Source organism: Panthera onca, chromosome C1, assembly GCF_046562875.1.
Source record: "Panthera onca isolate mPanOnc1 chromosome C1, mPanOnc1 haplotype 2, whole genome shotgun sequence".
Classification (NCBI taxonomy): Eukaryota; Metazoa; Chordata; class Mammalia; order Carnivora; family Felidae; genus Panthera; species Panthera onca.
This window is the reverse complement of record NC_138346.1, coordinates 140,297,579-140,318,420: the sequence shown is the minus strand read 5'-3', so window position 1 is coordinate 140,318,420 and position 20,842 is coordinate 140,297,579. Positions and strand designations below refer to the sequence as shown.

The following is a 20,842-nucleotide window of genomic DNA, read 5'->3' as shown; positions in this document are numbered from 1 at the left end:
CAGAGAGAGAGGGAGACACAGAATCTGAAACAGGCTCCAGACTCTGAGCTGTCAGCACAGAGCCCAACGCGGGGCTCGAACTCACGGACCGCGAGATCATGACCTGAGCCGAAGTCGGACGCTTAACCGACTGAGCCACCCAGGCACCCCAAGAGGGTCCCAGTTTTAGCACTGATGTTCCCACATCCTGGGAAGCCTCTTGGTCCCAGGCAGAAAGAGACGGTTTGTCACACTAGCCTTATAAGTTTATGACCTTTATGTTGTTCAGGGTTTTGGGTAAATGCTGAACTTTTGGAAGTTACATGGGTTTGAAGACTGAGAAAGACTGTGATACATATTATGATTTTGCTACTGATAATATGTAAAATAACAGCCATGTAGCTAGAAATCACCCACCTGGTGATCTTCTTGACCTCCATTCAGATCCCCTCAACATGATCATCTTGACCGCCATTCAGACCCCCTAATTGTATTAAGAGTCAGTTTACAAGGAGTACCAAGTGTAGGAACCATAGCTTGGTAGCAGAGTGGGGTCAGCAGTAGTCCCCACTGGTAGAGCCGGCTTTCAAACCCAACCTCCTTGCTTCCAACCACACTGCTGAGGGCACTCTGTGGTTAACAGGGACTAAAGATGTTAATTGTAGAGTGCATGCCTCCGGTAGAGTTATTTATTGGTGTTTTCCCACTAGATCATGACTTCCTTAGTGGCAAGGATCTGGCCTTATTCAGCCTTACGTACTCCCCCCAGACCTTGTGAGCTCTGTGGGGTGGGGCACTGTTGGGTTCTTCAGGAAGCTGCACCTGGCAGTGGGTTGGTTTATAAGAGCCTCACATTTGAAGTGCTTCCCCCTCCCCTTGCCCCTCTGCTTCGTCATTTCCCACCTACCACCGCCATTGCGGTTCACTTTGGCTCTCGCCCATGGTAAGTGGGTGGGGGAAACCTCAGTCATTCTTGTAAGGATGAAAAATCAGGTCTTCTTGATTCTTGTTGTGTGCATAGGTGTTTATGTGTATATGTGTGTGGGTGTGTGTGTTTATGTTTGTACATAGATGAGAAGAGAGACACATGGCGGTCCTATTCATATTCATATATCTTTGCATACAGACAGATTTTAATACCCAGACATTTGTCTGTTTCTCCAAAACCCTTCAGATTTACTGGGAGTAAAAAAATAGATCATCATTCTGTTGCCTGAAAGCAACTGTTCCAGCTGTGTGGAGAAAGGGCATATGTAAATATCCCAAAGGTATGACACTTTAAAGGATGACGCTTTATTTAATAGTTAATGTTTTCATTTCCAAGAATTTAATTTCTTTGTTGTTGGAGGCGGTGTGGAATATTAGGGAAAACCACAGTGGGTGCAAACACTTGCTTTGTTGTGATCTTAGGCAGGTAAATGAAATTTTCTGAGCTTTATTTTTCACAACTAGAAGTGGGATAATGTCTACCTTGTAGGGTTTCTGTGAGGTTTAGTTAGAAGTACTGCATGAAATAACAATCTTTGGCACATCACGATGACTCTATAAATGATAGCTATTAAAAGTAAGAGAGAGAATGTAGTTCAGCCTAAGAAAGTGCTTTCAAATATTAACACTGTCTAGCAATGAAATGGCTGGCTTGGGAGCTGGCGAGCTCCACATCATTGGAGGCACTGAAAACAAGGCTGGATGATTATCTTTCTGGGATGTAATAAAGGAAATGTCTATGCAATGTAGATTTCTGTTGTTTAGTAAACCATATTAAGAGTTTGGTCATTCTTACTTGAAGTTCTTTTAATAAAAACACTGGAATTAAAAGAAACACTTTCTGATAGTTCTCAGTGTAAATGTATGAAGTTGGTAGACTCAGCAGACAAGAGCCTGTTTCCCAGTGGGGAGACCAGACAAGCACTGCTCTTCGTAAAATTGCATTTTGTGTCCCACCTGTCCGGGCTATATTAGGAGGAAGCGGAGAACAGAAGATCAGGAACCTGGATGGCTTACTTCCATTTTGTCCCCACAGCGTCCTGCCTTCTTCAAGTCTATCCCTAGGATTACCTCTGCTGTCAGAGGTCTAGTAAAGGACTTTCAGAAAGGAAATCTCTAAGGACTATGTGGTCATTTAGCCATAGAGCCCAGGAAGCACATGGTGAAGTGGGTGGTTATTCCAGAAGGGCTGAGAGAAAGCTTTAGCGAGAATGAGTATTAACTTCCAATGCTTATGTCACTGTGAGCTCCTATGAGATACCTCTGCTCTTGAAGTGTCCAAGGGACTTCCAGTCATAGCCTTCTTTTTTTTAGTGTTTTTATTTATTTTTGAGAGAGCTAGCACAAGAGAGGGAGGGGCACAGAGAGAGGTGGGGACAGAGGATCTGAAGCGGGTTCCACGCTGACAGCAGTGAGCCTGATGTGAGGCTTGAACTCACCAACCTCGAGATCACGACCTGAGTCAGACGCTCAACCGACTGAGCCTCCCAGGGACCCCCCCAGTCATAGCCTTCTTATAGGGAGCTTAAGATAATTCCATCTTTGATGACTTTTGAGTGTTTGTATATGATGTGGGGTAAAAAGTGGCAGTTTTACTGAATTTTAAAGAGCAATGTTTTGCTAATTTTAGGGTTCTGCATCCCCTGGACTGTAAAGCTATTGGGCTGTTGGCTTCATGTCAGCAGCAATGTTCTTTCTGTTTTTAACATCAATTTATATAAAATATAACTTCCTTTTAAATGATGATGCTTTAAAGACTGTCAAGGAACTTAAGACCTCAAGTTATCTACAGAAGGGATTGAATTTTTTCTTACTAAGGCATCATTAACATACATATGGTGTATTAGTTCTAGGTGTACAACATAGTGATTCAATATTTTTATATATTTAGATTAAATTTTTTAACATAAAAATTTGAAGCATACAGGAATTTTCTTTAAAACATCTAGATTCTTTAAATTGTTTTAGAATAGTTGACACACAAGGTTACATTAGTTTCAGGTGTTCAACATCGTGATTTGACATCTTTACAGATTATGTTATGCTCACCATAAGTGTAGCTACCATCTGTCACCATACAACACTACTGTAATACCCCTGACTATATTCCCTCCACTGTACCTTTCATCTCCATGACTTATATACTCCATAACTGAAAACCTGTATCTCCCACTCCCCTTTACCCATTTTGCCCATTCACCCACCCTTGCCCCCCCACCTCCACAGCCATCATCCATTTGTTCTCTGTATTTATAGGTCTGATTCTGCTTTTTTAAAAACATTTTTTTAATATTTATTTATTTTTAAGAGAGAGAGAGAGACAGAGTGTAAGTGGGGGAGGGGCAGAGAGAGAGGGAGACACAGAATCTGAAATAGGCTCCAGGCTCTAAACTGTCAGCACATAGCCCGTTACCGGGCTCAAACCCACGAACCTGAGATCATGACCTGAGCCAAAGTCGGATGCTTAACTGACTGAGCCACCCGGGTGCCCTGGTCTGATTCTGCTTTTTGTTTGTTTATTCATTTGCCTTGTAAAACATCTAGATGCTTAAATATTCAGAAAATTTTGGAAAGATGAAAGTTTTTTGCCACTTCACCGAGTCCAAGTTATTTGAAATTTGCTCAGGACCATTTGGTCAACATCTAGTAACTTTCTACCTGAAATAATGTCTTAGGTTCTCCAATACAAGATGTGATAGTCTTAGGTCTGGGCTTTCCAGTTTGCCCTCAGACTCTCCTTCCTACTTATCCTGTGACTTCCATTTTAAGATTTCAATTTGTAATGGGATTTTTATTAAAATATGAACCAGAACTATTACTCTTTCACATTTTTAACTAAAAAAGCACAAAATGGAATTCCAAATAAATACCGCAGGTTGAGGGGGTAGAAGACAAATATTATCAATGATTTATAGTTATTTTACATCAAGGATTTAAGATATTTAAAATATTATTTACTTTAAAATATTTATTTGTTGAACATTTTGGATTTTTCCAGATATGAATAAGTAGGGTCCAGTCAGGGAAACATAAGGCTCTCTAACTGTTTCAACAGAGAGAGTTTAATATTGAAAATTGCTTCCACAGATGATGGCTTTCCACAAAAGCCACCTAGGGGTTGGTGTAGCATCCCAGACAGTAAGAAGAACAGGAAACTACTACCATCCCTAGGGCTGAAATAATCAAAGAGGTTGATGTTGTCAAAATTTAGAAGGTGGGCTGTGTGGTGGGAAATGGAACTCCCAGCAGCAGAAAAAAAGGACTCTCTGGTCAAATCTAGTTTCTCTGGAGCTACAGGGAGGACTTATCCCTGACACCATTCAAAGGAATCTGGGAAATATGATTTATTGGGATTCAGAGCAGAGCAGGAGCACAGTGGTGAATTTATCTCAGAACATACAGGCTAATGGCCGGGACAATGGGAACCAAGGTAGATGTTGTCTGATACATGAAGCTATGTGACGTTTTTGGTACCAGAGATGAGACAGCAGGCCTATCATCGCCTTGCATCTCGGAGAGCATCTCCAGAATGGTGGCTGATTTGCACTGATTACTCCTTCCTCACTCCTTATTTTGTAAAGGTGCAACAAAACCCATCCATAATGGGCATGACATAATTAAATAGTTTAAACCCATGTGGCTGTAGCCAAGTGTGTAACAAAGTGTAAAAGTGTGAGATGCCAAGTATTATGCTCATTCTAGATAATACTCTTTGCATCCCAATGCTGTGAATACTGAAAAATCCACTGACTGACAAGCATATCTATTCCTTTAAGATACAGGCCACATAGACTCAACAGAGAGGTGTGGCTCAGGGAAATGGACAAACTCCATTTGTAGCTGAAGAGGTAACAGGCATCTGAAGAGAGACAGAAGGAGAGGAAGTCTCATATTTCAGCACTTGTGTGGGTCTGAACAATAGCTGGTAGGAACAGGATGTGCCAAATCTACAGAGATACAGTTATTAAAGACCTGACACTTCAAGTGTAAACGTTGAGCAATTGCTGACAGAGAGGCTCAGAAGTCTTTACAGTTGTAATAAAAGCTCTCATGAAAGAAAACAGCAATTCCAGTTTTGGATAGTATAGGATGCAGAAGAGGATCTGTGGATAATTTGGAAAAATAATGAAAGGTAAAGGATCCAAACAGAATCGGAACATTAACATTTTCTGTAAAGATTCATCAGTTCCCTGGTGGGAAAGAATAGGAAGGAAAGGCCTGGACAATGCCATACATTTTGTTTATATTTTTAAAGATGAGTTAACTTTTAGTTCATTTATGCATTCAACAACTATTAAATGCCCATTATGTGCCAGAAGATAATGAGAAACTGGATTAAACACGTTCTACATCCTCTGGGGGTTTGTAATCTAGAGGAAGATACTAACTAGTAAGCAGAAAGCTCCAGAAAACCTTAAGAAGTGTTCTTAAGTGAGTGTCTTGGCAAAGAACCTCAGAGGAGCACCTAATTGAGGTGGGAAAGAAGGGAGGGCAGGGAAAGGTGGGGAGAGGAAGCCAACAAAATTGAGCTCTCAAGGATGAGTGGGAGGTGTTCTGGAGAAAGGTAATTGGGGAGTTAGCATATGTTATAAATGAAATAACTCAAAATGACTGGTAGGTACATGGTTTTGTACTAAGTGGCAAGATGAGATACCGGAAAGGTAAGCAGGCTTCAGGTCCTTATACGTCATATTGAGGAATTTAGATTTGACCCATTCATTCATTCATTCATCTAACTGAATAGTAACTAAGTAGTTTTTAGTTACTCTTATGGGACCTATATGCTAGGGGCTTGGGAAAATGTAAAGGTAAACATGTCTTCTACACTCACAGAACCTAATAGTCTATCAGGGAAATACTGAAAAAAAGTAATTTCAATCAGGCATGAATAGTTCTACGATGAGGCAACTATGTTCACATGTAGGGTTGCCATGCAAACACGCAGCAGAGGCGCTCAATCTGATTTTGTTGGTGGATGTGGTGGTGGAGGGTGGTGGCAGGGGAGATAAAGATGTTCCAGGAGAAATGATGTTTAACCTAAAACCTAAAGAATTATTAGGAGTGAGGGAGAAAGGGATACAGGAGTACTGATGCACAGGGGCACTTGTACCCCAATGTTTATAGCAGCACTCTCAACAATAGCCAAATTGTGGAAAGAGCCTAAATGTCCATCAACTGATGAATGGATAAAGAAATTGTGGTTTATATACACAATGGAGTACTACGTGGCAATGAGAAAGAATGAAATATGGCCCTTTGTAGCAACGTGGATGGAACTGGAGAGTGTGATGCTGAGTGAAATAAGCCATACAGAGAAAGACAGATACCATGTATTTTCACTCTTATGTGGATCCTGAGAAACTTAACAGGAACCCATGGGGGAGGGGAAGGGGAAAAAAAAAAAGAGAGGTTAGAGTGGGAGAGAGCCAAAGCATAAGAGACTCTTAAAAACTGAGAACAAACTGAGGGTTGATGGGAGGGAGGGGAGGGTAGTTGATGGGCATTGAAGAGGGCATCTTTTGGGATGAGCACTGGGTGTTGTATGGAAACCAATTTGACAATAAATTTCATATATTAAAAAAAAAAAAAAAAGAGAGTGAGGGAGAGAAGATGGAGGTAGCAGTGTTCTAAGCAGAGGGAAGAGCCAGTGTAAAGAACTCAAAGGAAGCAGAACAGAAAAGGCAGAACATGCCTTTTCTGAAGACGTGGGAGAATTTCTAAAGCATTTCTAAAGTTATTCTAAAGAATAACTGGTTTGAAAGCGTGTTGAGTTTGGATATATCCTAGAGGCATTGGCAAGAAACATTTGGAGCATTCAATAAAATAACTGGATATACATTTGAAGAAATCAATAGATATCCTATATATTAGCAATAATCATTTAAAAATGTAATTGAGAAAAAAAATGTCAACAATAATATTGATAGTAATAGCAAATACATATGAAATCCAATTACTGGTATGACTGGTGCCAAAGCGTCTACTGTGAAACACTCTACAGAATATAAATCTCCTACTCCAGTGCCCTTCACTGCACTACACTGTTTCTAGCAACTTCACTGTGTAATTCATATCTGCATTGGAAAGTTTTCTCTCCCAGATGACTTCTCAGTCCACCCTCCTTCCATTTACTGTAGGGGCACAGGCATTTAGCTCTGCCCCTGCCTAGAGGCAGCCCTGTGACATGCGGTCAGCAGCATCTCTGAGCGCAGTTCCTCGGGTTAGGGCCTGGGTCCTGTCCTAATGCCCTGTCCTGAATCTCTCTGGCTTCCTTTCCAGCGTCTTCTACCTGCTCTCATTGTTCCTTTTTACAGTTCTCCCCCGACTTAAAGCCTCTATTGCTTCCCTGCGCTCCTGGATCATTTCCATTCTGCACGTACTATGTTGGCTAACATACTGACATTTTAAAATGCAATTTTATGATTCTATGGACATGCACATAAGTTTCCCGGCATGCTGGCCTCAACGAACACATTTCCAACAGTAAAGGCAAGGTGCGTGGACAGCCCAGATGTCAGCTAGTTGAAGAAAGTCTCTAAACCTTAGTTAAATGACCTAACATGCCACTTTGGAATTACCATGATGCCTTTGGGAAAGACATTTATCTGGCTATGTTTAATTTTCTAAGGCAATAGCTTCAAGTAAAAAAAAACAACAACCCAGGGAGGATTTATTTGCGCAATTCTTTCTGTGGTGATATTTTTATTTTGTATTAAACATACGCACTATATAAATTCAGTGCTTCCACGTTTTATCATAGTTTAGGTATATTTAAAATATCACATGCTATCAGCATAAGCGTGAAACTTGTTTACTGAATTTCTTCCTGAGCTGAGTCCAGACACTCCTTAACTTAGAACAAATCACACATACAAAATGAAGATAAAATGCCAACATCCAGAGCAAGGCGAGTAAATATTGTCACGAACACTGCTTGAATAGAGGAAAGAGCACTGAGCTTGGAGTAAGAAAAACTGGGTTTGCTACTCAGCTTTTCTCATTAGTAGCAGTGGGACCTCAGATAAAACTCACTTTTCTCATACAAGATTAGGACAGTGGATCTTGCCTTACTTCCTTTTATTTGTTCACTTATGAATTTATTACTCATGAAACCAACATTTACTGAATGCCTACTATGAGGCAGGCATTTTGGTAGGTAAACACTCACAGTCCCTGTCCTCACAGGTTGTTATAAAAGTCAAATGTGATAATAGTAGCAGGTGCTACCATTCATCAAGGGCCATGGCCTTATATTATTATCTCTATTGTACCACCTTCCAGGGACTTAGCTGTCATCCTCGCTTAAACCTTTGCTGGTAGTTCTTACCCTGTTTACACGGGAGGTAACTGACACTCACTTGAGAAATTTGTCCAAAGTTGGATACCCATAAGGAGTCTGACTGGGATTTGAACCAAGGTGGGTCTCATTCAAGTGATCCTGATTTTCGAATAAAGCCTATCAGTAAGAAAGGTCTTTACAAACAAAGCACCATATAAAAAGAAATATTATTTACTTTATTGTTACTCATACCCTTGTGTGATTCATCAAAACCAGAACAGGAAGTGATTTAGTCATGTTACTATGGGAATTCTCATTATAATGCTTTCGATTCCTGGTTTTACAGTTGCAAATTTCCATTCTTTTTGCCCCTGTGGGCACACATTGCTGCCGTTCCTTTTTCTGTCGACAGATCATGGCAGGGCTTTTGGTAAGCATGGTATTTTTAAAAAATTGAATAGTTTTGCTGGAGAATCACTGTGTCAAGAAGGTTGTGTACCTCCTTGATGATGAAAATGCCAATTTCTCATAAAAAGGCAAAACTCTCATTTCAAAAGGTTGAATATAATGTTACTTAACTAATTTCAAATGACTACTTTTAGGTCACTGAAAAAGTCTAAATATAAGAATTATCTCTGGGGTCTGTAACATTTTCATTTGATTCTAGAGTAGATAAATTTTAATTCATTTTAACCTCTTGCCTTTTGGTATTTGGCTCTTCTGACAGGAAGCATCTGTCTACTGTGAAGTTTGTCTCAGTACGATAGCCTGCCTTAACCAGGAGTCTGTTTTTATATATCCTTGAAAGCTAAATAAGGTCCCAAGCCTTCTGACACAAAGTACATATGCTATTTCAATAGCTATATTGAAACTTTAATTGAAATACAACATACATAGAAAATTACAAAAATTGTAATTGTATTTTTACAAAATAGAACATTACGAGTACCTCAAAAGCCAAATGCATGCCATCTTTCAAGTACAGTTTGCCCCAAGGTAACCACTATTCTGATTTCTATTACAGGAGATTAGTCGTTTCTGTTTTTCAACTGTATGTGAAGGACAATAGAATCCTATAATATATACCTTTTTGTCTCTGATTTCACTCACTCAACATATTTTGTAGGATTCATCCATATTGTTCTATGCAGTAGAAGTTTGTTCAGGTTTCCTGCTGAATAGCAGTCTATTGTGTGAATACACTATAACTTATTTCTCTATATGTAGACATTTTAGTAGTTTCTAGTTGGTGACTAGTAAAATTACTGCTGCTTTGAATATGCATCTATATGTCATTTGCTGCATATATGTATTTACTTCTCAAGAGCATAGACATAGAAATGAAATTGCTGGGTATTAGAGTATTAATATTTTATGTTCTAGTTTTCCAAAGTGGTTGCATTAATTTAAAAAATTTCACCAGTGGGGCACCTGGGTGGCTCAGTCCCTTAAGCGTCTGACTTCACTCTGGACATGATCTTGCCGTTTGTGGGTTCGATCCCTGAACTGAGCTCTCTGCTGTTGGCACAGAGCCTGCTTTGGATCCTCCGTCTCCCTCTCTCTCTCAAAATTAAATCAACATTAAAAAAAAAATCTTACCAGCAATATACAAGAATTTCTATTGTTCTACATCTCTACAGACTTTTTAATATTAGCCATTCTTGAGGGGTATAGTGGTATATTATCGTGACTTTAATCTCCGTTTTCTGAATGACTAACGAAGTTGAACACCTTTTCACATTTCTGTCGGCTATTTCTATGTTCTTTTTTGTATGTGTTTTGTAGTAGGAAGAAAATGTCTCCCTAAAGATGTATATCCTGTAATTAGGGTATGTGTATATGTCTATATCCTAATTCCTGGAACCTGTAAATAGGTTGCATGGTAAGAGGGACTTAAGGCTGCAGATAGAATGAAGTTTGCTAATCAGCTGGTCTTAAATCAGGAAGATTACCCTGGAACATCTAGATTAGCCCAGTGTAATCACAAGAACCCTTAAAAGTGGAAGATGGAATCAAAAGAGAGAACCGGAGATAGCACTGTAAGAAGGACTGGCCTCAATGTTACTGGCTTTGAAGATGTGGGAATGGGGCCATGGACCCAAGAATCAGGCCCCCTTTAGAAGCGGAAAAAGCAAGGAAATGGATTCTGTCCTAGAACATTCAGAAAGAATGTAGTCCTGCTAACACCTTTATTTTAGCATGGTGAGACCCATTTCTTACTTCCAAACTATATAACTGTAAGATAATAAATTGTATTATTTTTATCCACTAATTTTGTGTCAGTTTGTTACAGCATAAGTAGAAAATTAAATCATGTGTTGAAGTCTTTTGCCTATATTTCTGTTAGGTCCGTCGTTGATTTGTAGAGGTTATTGATATATTATGTATATGAGTGCTTTGGTTTGTTTAGTATTTCTTACCTATGTTTTTAAGAGAGAGTCACATAATTTTCTTTTCTTGCAATGTCCTCATCAAGTTTTGGTAACAAGGTTTTCCTGGCAAAATTAAAATCACTTTAAGATGTGGTCTCTCTTTTCTCATTCTCTCATAGAATAAGTGTAAGATCACTGTTCTGTATTTCTTAAATGGTGGAACTAATCAATGAAGCCATAGGAGACTGGAGTTTTCTTTCTGGCAAGATTTTTTAATTAAAGGATTCTATATGGTTGGTAGATATAAGATGATTCATATTTTCTATTTTCTTCTTATTTTAGCTTTGATTCAAGGAAAATCTCTTCTAAATTTTCAAATTTACTTGCATGAAGTTGTTCATAATATCTTCTTTTTTAAATGTTTGTAGGATCTGTACTGATGCCCCCTTTTCATTCTTTAATTTGGTAGTGCTTGCCTTCTCTCCCTCTCTCTCTCTCTCTCTCGTCTTGATAAGTCTTGGTAGGAATTTATTAATTTTACCTTTTTAGGAGGATAAACCTTTGGCTTTGTCGATTTTCTCTGCTGTATGTGAATTTTCTATTTTTTAAATTTCTGTCTTATCTTTAATATTTCCTTTATTCTAATTTTTCTGCATTTAACTTGCTGTTTTTTAAAGTTTACTTAAATCACTTAGTATTTTAGTCTTTACTTATTATCGAATATATATGAATTTTAATGCTAAACATGTCCGTCTAATCACATCTGCTGCAAATCACAAGTTTTGATATTTTTGTTTCACTCAGTTAAAAATTTTTCTAATTTCCTTACTGCCTTCTTTCACCCATGGATCAATTAGAAGTAAAACAGTTAATTTTCAAGTATTTGATAAATTTCTAGTTATCATTTGTTAATTGATTTATTTTTTTTTTTAAGTTTATTTTGAGGGAGAGAGAGAGTGTGCATGTGAGTGGGGGAAGGGCAGAGAGAGGTAGAGGGAGAATCCCAAGCAGGCTCTGTCCTGTTAGCATGGAGCCCAACATGGGGCTTTATCTCACAAACCTTGAGATGATGACCTGAGCCAAAATCAAGAGTTAGACACTTTTGTTATTGATTTCTAAATTAATTCCACTGTAGTCAGAGCATAGATTCTCTTTGATTTCAGTTCTTTGAAATGTGTTGGGATATGCTTTGTAGCCAAACTTATTGGCTTGACTTATTATTGGTGAATGTTTATTTTACATCCAAAAGATATGCATTTTATAGTTATTATGAACAGTGTTCTATATATATCAAAAAGGGCTAGCTTGTTAATCATGTTGTTCAAATAGTCTGTGTCTCTATAATATTTCAACATCTACTTATTCAGATATTGAAAGAGGTGTGTTAAAATCTACTATGAAAACATATTTATCTAGTTCTTGTCATCCTGTCAGTTTTAGCTTTTTGAGATAAGTATGTACAATTATAGAATTATATTTTTTCCTTGGGGTTTGACCTTTTTAACATTACCAAATGTCCCTCTTTATACTTAGTAATCCTTCTTACCTTAAATCTACTGTGTCTGGTATTAGTTTCACTATGGTGGCTTTCTTTGCTTAGTGTTTGCTTGGTATATTGGGCACTCCTTGTGCATGGCCTCACATTCTCTTGGCCATATGTCTGATTCCAGAAGTAACTGTACAGAAATAAAATTTTTTAAATTCTTTCTAATGTAAAGATTTGAATCAGATCAACTGGTCCCATGTACTAGGAAAACATTGTTAGAGTAATTAATACTAGTATATATCCTAGTGAAGTTATTGAACCTGAAGGCTAAAAAAAATAATAAATTGGGCATTGGCATCAAGACAAAATTCAAGTCATGTACAAAGGGGAAAATAGCAGATTTATATTAGATTTTTTTCCCCTTTATAATCAATGCTAGAAAACAGTATGTTGCATTCTGGGGGAATGCGTACTCCCAAAATTTTCATATGAGCAAGTTGTCCTTTGTTTGAAGCATAATGAACAAACATTTTTGTGTTCATGGACTGTAGGAATCCAGAATTTGCAAAACAAATAACCCAAATGTAACTGGTTTGACAGAATCCAAAAATTTAAGTTTTGAAATGATGAAAATATAATTAAAAAATACTAGTGATTAGCATTTAATCCATCGAAATACAGAACTAAAATTTGAAATCTACTTCATTTAATGGAATGTGAATGCTATAAACCTGAACAACATACAAACAAAATGATCAGAAGGGGGAAGAAGTTTAAGTGTGTCAATCCCATGCTACCATTTGGGGATGGTATGTTTTTGATGATTTAATTTTTTTTTCATCATTCTTTACCTTATCACTTGATTTTTCCTTTTTATGTAATGAACATGTACCATTTTTACAAAATCTATAAAGTCATTTTTCTAAAAAAAACTAAAGGGAAATAGCAATAGAGCCATCTTTAGCTAGATGAATTTTTCCCACCTTTTTCTAAATTACTTTTAGGAAGAAACTTCATATTTTATCTTAAAAGACACTACAGAGTGAATTATTCTTTGTTATGGTGGACCTAATGCGATCAATTTTTATTTGGGTATCACTAATGAAGAGTGAATCCTTTTTCTCTGCCATTCCTATCATTCTCTATCATTCAGGATAACCTTTCATATCCCAGTCTTCCCTGTTTTAAGTCAAGTCTGTCATCTCTTCTTAGATCTATGAACAGACAGCGTCACCCAAAAGGACACTCTCTGAGGAGCAGGATGGCGGTGGGGTGCTACTGGTTTGAAAGCTCGTCAGATTGACGGTCGTTCTGCTGTGTTCTACGATAGAGTCAAAAAATTAAAATGCAGAGTGTCCTATTTTAGGATCAAGGATGAAGAGGACAGGAAAGATTGGCTCACAATTATTGAGCACCTGATGTGTGCTGGGATGGCCAGAGTAAGCCTGTGAGTTAGGTGTTCCCAGTCTCCTTGTATACAGGAAGAAACAAAGTTGGGGAGGCTAGATGAATTGCCTGTGGTCACGTAGCTATCAGAGAAAACCTGTGTTCCACCGTGCCCTTCATTCTCTTTCTATTGCTGTGGTGGAAATGCTCCCATTTGCTTTTTAAAAGTTTTACAATTTTGTTTAATCTTTTTTTATACATTTATTTATTTTTGAGAGACAGAGCACAAGTGGGGGAGGGGCAGAGAGAGAGACAGAGGCACAGAAACGAAGCAGGCTCCAGGCTCCAAGCTGACAGCATAGAGCCCGATGCGGGGCTCGAACTCACAAACTCAGGTGAGATTATGACCTGAGCCGAAGTCAGACGCTCAACCGACTGAGCCACCCAGGTGCCCCTATAACTTTGTTTACTACACTTAAAAAAGTCTCAAAGTTTTGGGGCGCCTGGATGGCTCAGTCAGTTAAGCGTCCGACTTCGGCTCAGGTCATGATCTCACTGTCCGTGAGTTGGAGCCCCGCGTCGGGCTCTGTGGTGACAGCTCAGAGCCTGGAGCCTGTTTCAGATTCTGTGCCTCCTTCTCTCTCTGACCCTCCCCTGTAAATGCTCTGTCTGTCTCTGTCTCAAAAATAAATAAACGTTAAAAAAAAACTCAAAGTTTTACGTCTGATACAGATAGTAAATTTTTGCTCCAAATTGTTTTTACTTAAACAATTTCTGCAAAGACAACAGGAGAAGATGATTCCAGCCAGAATAAAAATTTCGTGGTGAAACAAGATCAAGTCCACAAAGAGTTAATTGTTCTAGCTCTAATTAAGTGTAGTCTTCTAAAAAAAAAAAAAAAAAAAAAAAAAGCCTGCTTTATCCTGGCAAGAAGCCTGTAAAAAAGGGACGATCTGTCACAGACTCACAGAACACAGTAATTAAGGGCTGAAACGCTTCCCAATCAAAGAACAGGAAGAGTTCACTCAGAGTTAACTGTTTAAACAGCATCCCTTGTGAAATGGCATTGCCACTGTATGTTTTTAGACTGAATTGATTTAATTTCTGACTGTTTGCTTCTACGTAGGAATTAGAGCCTCCATTAGGAATCGCTAGTGGTGCTCATTCTGCACTGTCTTAGCCCAGGACAGAAGAGAGAAGGACTAAAATGCAGCGTGTGTGTTATGTATGCGGCAGCCAGAGCCCAGTCACAGGGCTAATGTTTGCAGCAGGCAGGAATAATGAACAATTAATGAACCCACATTGTGTTTACAGGTCTCATTTTGAAACCAATCATTTATATGCTCTAAGTAAGATGTTATGCTTTCACAAAAGCATTAAAATTCACAAGTGAATGAAAATGTGTGTATTGTTCCAAAAGTATGCTTAAATTTCAAATGTTTCATTTCACAGCAGAGCCCTAGTCAGTCAACACATTCATGTAGTGACACCTGTAACTCACACATGGTGGTTTAATTGAGTAACAGTTGATTTCCTTTCATAATAAAACAATCACCTGAACCCTGCTACATGTATTGGTCCATTGTTCTTCCTTGCTGTCACCATTAACGTGTATTTAGGCTTCACCCAGGACATCTACTCCACTTATAAAGTATAGCAAATGAGCAAAAATGTTGAAATTGTCATTATCCTCTAAGAACCGAGGATACGAGGGTTGCCATTTTTCTCCACTCACTGGGAATTTGTTTTTATATGCACATCACACGATCATTTGTGGCTTGTATTAAAGGACAGATTTGGTAAATCCAATTTAGGTCTAATGTGGCTTGTGAACAAAAATATGTTACTCACTTTTTAAAAGCAATTAACTATTTCAGTTACTTGATTAAAATAATAGCTAATACTTGTTGAGATTCTATTTTTAATCAGGTGCTCAGACCTTTTGTGCATTGTTTTTTAAAAATATTTTCGGGGCGCCTCAGTGGCTCAGTTGGTTGAGCATCCGACTTCAGCTCAGGTCATGATCTCGCCGTTAGTGAGTTCGAGCCCCACGTCGGGCTCTGTCCTGACAGCTCGAAGCCTGGAGCCTCCTTTGGATTCTTTGTCTCTGTCTCTCTGCCCTTCCCCTGCTCACACTCTGTCTTTCTGTCTCTCTCTCTCTCTCAAACATGAATAAACTTAAAAAAATTTTAAAAATATTTTCAATAACCCTATGAAGGAAGTATTATAACTATTCCTGTTTTACATGTGGGGAATCTGAGATTGGGTTGAATAACCTGCCCAAGGTCATGTAGGCCAGGGTTTCTCACCTAATAGCTTAACCACGAAGGCATGATGGCAGTACCTTGTGTCCTCTTCAGAGATACGAATGGCAGATGCTCTTAGTTTGTGCACCAGAAGACTATTTAATGATTAGAAAGGAGAGGAGAATCCTTTAAGAGTTTAACGTTATGTCCTGATAGTGGATTAACTAGAAGGATATGTCTCATGTCTATGCAAGCAAAATTCTGAATCATTTAAATCAGTGAAATGAGAGAAAGATGCTTTGGGTTTTCCAATTCTTACCCTTCTCATTTCCAACTACCGGAATGTTTTGTACAAGCAGAGCAAATGGAAGGGTCAACCATTTATGGGACCAGATGGATATCCTCTTCCTCCATTTCATTCCCTCTTTGTTTTGCTACCCTTTTAAAAGTTAGTTAAAAATCTCACCACCTATGGGTTTACTAACTCATGCAATCCATTTTCCATTAAAAAAAAAAAAGTATCTTACACTGGAGAAATTGTGACAGTCAATGGACCAAGACCATGAAACATTTTATATTTCTTAGTATGATCCAAACAAACTCTTTGGAGAAACTGTGGCCTCTGGCACAATATTTTCACAGCCATAAGAGTTTAGATTCCTGTGATCTCAGTGGTATTTAACAATAAATCCTGGACTACATGGTTAGCAAAAGCAAAGGGAAAATGGATGTCAAGTCCATTAATCACAGATGAAAAAAATTTTCTGGGTTGGAATGTCAACCAGGCATTAGCTGTGCTTTGCACTATAAAATCTATTCAAATGACCTCCTGATTAGGTCAGCTTGTCCTTTTGCCCTGAGATATTTTAAAAACAGAAACTGGCAGTTAGGGCTATAATCCTCATGATACTTCAGGCTGTACAGAGTAGATATTTGGTCATAAGGACAACCATAAGCAACTCCTCTGTAGCATTTTGCTCGTAGCTGTCAGCTTGACCAAATCACATACAAAATCGATAGCAAACTGCATGTTCTGTAAAGTAAATATGTCCATTAGATGAGAAGTGTTTCAAGGTAATTCAAAATAGTCTGAAAATACACATTTGTAACTGAAGGATTTATTTAAGATTGATTTTGAGAAAAGTAAAAGTAAGCAAAACGATGTTTACTTCGTACCTCCTAGATAAAAGGAAGCACTAAGAAAAAAAATCTGAATTATACCTATCAACACTGATATGGTAGAGAATCTGATGTTGGCATTTGTGACTGTATTAGGGAGTGATATTAACCGCTAGCCATTTGTAAGTTGCAAATGCCCATTTATAAACTCCTGGTGTAAATGTACAGCCACACAATCAAGTGAGTGCATTTACAACCTGTGAATCACTAAAGACTTGGGAGGCAGCCCCTCGTCCCTGGCAGATGCTATCCACATTCCTCAGCTCTCCTGGTGGCGTTCAGAAACACAGGCTGCTTCTGAAGAAAACGAGAATAACGACTCCAAAAGGCTTAGATTAGAGCAGCTTTGAAATGGAATGCATTTTAAAAATGTGCTTTAGTGCTGCTGTAAAATGATGCTATTGTTGTGTTTGTCATACTTCTGTTAAAAATGAGGCCATTTATACAGCTTTAGGCTCAGTGAGGTAGGAGGGAGAATTGGGAGATGCTGGAATGTTTGATGATATTCTTTTCCTTTCTGGGCATCGGAAATTCCGCAGTTGTCATTCACATTAGCAGAATGTAGAACATTAGCTGAGCAAAGCCAAGATGCCCTCCTGGGAGGAATGAAGGCCACTTTGCCCATCATGTTAACCTCTTGAGTACCACATTGCTAAAGGATTTAGTGTGCATGGAGTTAGGAGTTTGGTGGGAAATATGATTCTACAAAACAAGATGGGTAAATCCAAAGGATAGGAATATCATAATGTTGGGGGACAGTCTCTGTGGTCCAGAAATTCTGGTACTCAGAGGGGCATCCATTTTACTTCCTGCTTTGTATATTCCATTGCAAAAATGAGCCTGCCCACCTCCCCACCATTCCCAACCTTCTCATCCTCCTCCACACTCCCCTACATGCTTTCTTGGAAGAAAACTTCAGGAGACAGAGAGCGCCACAGCCAACCTATTCTGATTCGTGCACCCAGTGAATGTAGTTTCACTGTTCACCTTAAGACACATTTCTTTCAGAAAGTTTTTTTTTTTAACTCTTAGATTTATCTGATCCATGTCCTTGAACTCTAAGTTTGAAAATGGGTGTAGCATGTATGAGTTTATTTGGGGGGACAAATGATTTGCTTGTACTTAAAATATCAGGCATCTCCAGTGAACCAAGAGCTTTGTGTGGGGTGCAGCACGAATAAAGTACGATTTCTGCCCTCCAACATCTTACACTGCAGCATCACAGCATAATTGTTTGCATATCGATATGTACAATTCTTCCTTCCCTTTCCCCCCAAGTTAGCAGAAAGATATATAGAACACTCCATTCTCCAGCCCAAGGATCATACATAGAAGTATGTAAAAAAAAGACATTTTGATTAGGAATTGAGAACAGAAAGTCCTTTCTGCAAAAAATAGCTCATGATTGAACAGTCTTATTCTGTTTATCTTAAGAGAAAATTCATATTTAAAAATCCAGCCTCCTCACCTTATGCATTCTTTCTGCTTTGTTAATTTCCAACTGTTCAGCTCATAGGTATATTCACTAATTTATCAAGTTTTCTTGATTTTTTTTGTTGTTCCCCAAATCAAGAACCCCACCGTCTAATGGAGGAGAAAGGTATCAACAGAAATTAACTAGTTTCTATCAGAGAATTAGGAAGAAAGTGCAGTAGGGGCAAAGAACAGCCACAAACTAACATGGCTTGGTGAGGAAGTGAGCTATATCTTTTTGGAGGAGATGATATGAATTTTCCAAGTGTAGAAGCAAGGGAAGTGTAACCTAGGCAACAGGAACAGCATATACAAAGACACAGAAGTGAGAACAATCTTCCAAGGTTGGGGAAATGTGGTTTATCAGAGGCTTCTTGAGAATCAGGCTACAATGAGGTAAAATAGGTGGGAAAGTAGGTAGGAGTGTGAACTAAAGAGTCTTAAAAGGCAGATAAATGAATCTGGATGGTCCTTTTGGCAAGAGAGAGTTATGGCAGGATTTTGAGCAGGAGCATGGCAGGATCAGCGTAACATTACGAAGACCATTTTATAACAAGAAAGACATTAAAGCGAAATAAAAAGATGCCATCGTTGTGATGTCTGGTAAGTGATGGATGACCAGCTGTGACTCCATGAGGATAACCCAGAGAAGAGATGCCCAGATCCTAAACAGGACAGTGGTGGTGAGGCTGCTGAAGAGGAAATACATTGGAGAGGCTGTCAGTAAATACACTAAACAGAATAAGTGGTGACTAATTTGGTATGAGATGAGGTAGAGAGAGAAGACATGAATGACTCTAGATTTATCGGATTACTCAACTGATGGTTGGTGGCACAAGGCAAAAGAAGAAAACAAAACAGACAAAAAAAACCCCCACAACTGTTAAAAGGAGCATCTGGTGGGGACAAGGGAATGAGATTGGTTTGGGATATGTTGGGTTCTGGCTGTCTGTTGGGATCTGTAAACATCTGCCTAAACTAAACTTGAATGTTTATTTATTTATTATTTTGAGAGAGAGAGAGCATGAGCAGGGGAGGGGCAGAGAGAGAGGGAGAGAGAGAATTCCAAGCAGTCTCCATGCTCAGCAAAGAGCCTGATGCAGGGTTTGATCTCACGAACCTTGAGATCGTGACTTCAGCTAAAACCAAGAGTCGGACGCTTAACCAACTGAGCCACCCAGGTGCCCCTGACTAAACTTTACACAGAGAGCCTGTCACTACATGCCAACACACAATGCCAGCCAGTTTGGAGCTCTCCTGCTTTCCGCATGCTTCTCTGTGGACCTGGTAGCAACATAACGGAGAAGTAGAAGGACCACCTGAAGGAAGAGAGAAGAGGCTGACCACGGCTTCTTTTTGCTTTCAGACTGCACTCTCAGGGAAGAGAGGTGAAAAACCCAAAGTCCAAACTGAGCTTAAAGCATCCAATAGCAGACAATATGAGACAAGTTAATTACCAATATGGCTGAGTTTTTCTATTTCATTAACTTTGGGACTTTTTGTTGGCTAAGAGTAACAAGAGAATAACTGGAAAGTCAACCAATGGCAGGGAAAGAACTAGTGACACAGAGGAAAGTTGAAGGGACAGTGGGTGAAAAAAATAAAGTGCATTGTAATCACCATCCCCATCAGGAGTCAACACAGAGGAAGAAGAGAAGGTCTGACACTGAAGCTTGAGTAACACCAACATCGAAAGAGCTGGCAGAAAAACAGCCACCTTCGGAGGAGAGATTGCTGGCATATTCCCACTTTGTTATGGATTGAAACCTCATAACAATGGCTTTTATTACCCATCATCTTTTCAGGTAAGTAAACTGAAACTTATAGAGGGAAATATTAGCCTTGAGGCCACATCACTAGTAGATGGCAGAGCTAGGACCCAGAGCCTGATGTGATTGATCTCAAAGCCACCGTGCTATCTATTCCCTAAATCTTCAAAATATCACCACTTTAGAATTACAAGGAAAATATAAGTAAAGAACTGAGTGATACTAGAACCAATAACATAATGTTGAACCTTTGAAAGACAGGGATGGTAAGAATGTGATGCTGAGTCAAAGTACTGGAAGTGAAATTGGCATATGATTCAAGATACTGTAAATCTTCAATACCAAACTGTAAACCCTAATAACAAATATGTCTTCTCTCTGATGTTTCCCACAAGGTAGGCTGACATTCAACTTATTTCAGCCATTGAGGTCAGCTGGAGATCCTGACCAGCGTTAGTGACCTGCTGTCCCTGCTGTGGCCCTGTGTCTGGAGGTGATCCAAGGAGACCCCGTTCATCATTTCTCTCTGCATCTACACCTCATTTGTAGGTTTTTAATTTAATTTAATTTTTAATTTTTATTTTTTTCTATCTGTGACCCATCATTATAGAAAACCGTCATAAAAATAATTTCACATTTGGGCTTCAATTATGTACTGAATGAAGATCTTTAGTGATGTATTTATT

The 20,842-nt window shown here is 38.8% G+C and overlaps 1 long non-coding RNA gene across 1 annotated transcript in view; it reads left to right on the top strand.

Annotated features, from left to right (window-relative positions):
• The window catches only part of LOC144617221 (uncharacterized), a 58,360-nt gene that overhangs the window by 28,826 nt on the left and 8,692 nt on the right, over positions 1–20,842 (top strand). Inside the window, exon 7 of the long non-coding RNA XR_013557478.1 lies at positions 20,556–20,701. This is a non-coding gene — a long non-coding RNA (uncharacterized LOC144617221). The remainder of the gene's footprint in view (positions 1–20,555; positions 20,702–20,842) is intronic.